The sequence below is a fragment of the Penaeus vannamei genome, chromosome 36 (genome assembly GCF_042767895.1).
Source record: "Penaeus vannamei isolate JL-2024 chromosome 36, ASM4276789v1, whole genome shotgun sequence".
NCBI classification, from domain to species: domain Eukaryota; kingdom Metazoa; phylum Arthropoda; class Malacostraca; order Decapoda; family Penaeidae; genus Penaeus; species Penaeus vannamei.
Window position 1 is genome coordinate 28272361 of NC_091584.1, and position 1544 is coordinate 28273904.

Below are 1544 nucleotides of genomic sequence, written 5' to 3' on the forward strand. Positions count from 1 at the left end.
GAAGTCTACAATTTTTCTACACGAAATATGCATAAACAGAAACTCATCCACACGCGCACACGTACACGCACACGCATTCACTCGCACTCGCACTCACTCACTCACACATTTACATATATATATATATATATATATATATATATATATATATATATATATATATATATATTTACAAATACATATGCATATACATATATGTGTGTGTCTGTTTGTGCGCGCGCGTTGTGTGCAATTGATGAATGTATATGTATGTATACATATACGTACATACATAGACATCCATATCACAGTGGTAATACTTCCATGTTTATATACTTTTTTATATACATATATACATTGCACGCAGTGTACTGGATTTATATTATGTGAAATATTTAGAATGCAAGCTTGTTTCTCTAGAAGCAGTGTATACTTTTGCCACAACACGTACCGTACCATTGCTAAGAAGGTTAATACTTGATATGAATAAATATGAGAATGATTTTCTCGGTCTTTTTTAACCTTGAGACAGAGAGAAAAAAAACCCTGAGATATGAAAATGCTTCTTTAACAATCAGCTATGATAAATTTTTTCCTCTGTACAATCTTGCAGGATATTGGGTCATTGTTTTTTATTTTCATATATAAATACACATCTCTAATTTTATATATGTGCAAAAAGTACGGTAGGTTACATGATAGGCATTTTGATACATCTTGACTCAAATATTAAAGGTGATTATAGCATTCCCTGTATTACCTTGTTCATTGTACTGCATAAAACAATATACAATAGATATATTATTATATAACAACATAAAATGCACCCACACCTCTGTATAGAAAACGTATTAGAAGTATAACAGGAAAATGGGACATTGAACCTGAAAACTTGGTTTATCAAAATTGTATTCGCCTATTCATTGTGTGTGTTGTAGGGCTTTGGGTTTAAAGTCACTTTGGGGCTGTGGCTCTGCCTTTGGCGATGGCCAGCTGAAGTGACGCTCGGTCTGCCTCTTTATATCAGTTCATGCATAAACACAGAGGCTAGTGCAATTGAGACATAATATCTATTAAAAAGGATTAAATGAAAAACCGTTTGGATAAACTACAGAAAATGTCTGTAGTTTTATGAAACTGACATTTATTGATAGCTTCACTTTTTTGTTGTAGGGAGTCTTCTGAAAACTGAATTTCTTCTTGTACAGTAATTGGGCAGTTTGCTGAATCAGAATAAAAATATTTTGTTAACTTGTATTATCTTGAGATTCTCCTTAAAAGTGCATGGGTCAATTCCTTAATATGCAGATTAACTTTAGCATAATACATATCAATAAAAAGCAAAAGGGCTCAAGTTTTAATTGAAAAAATTGCCTTCCAGTACAGCACCAGGGCCGGATACTCAAACGCATTTCGGCGCCGCATCTCCTTCAGGCGCCACAGCTTACGCCCGTGTGTTCCTACGACCCTTCCACAGAGCAAGGGGCCCGCCGCATTGGCTCAAGTTAGGGCGCCGTAGACTAAGGCGGGGGGAGAGCAGCCCTAACGGGTTTTGGCGAACCATA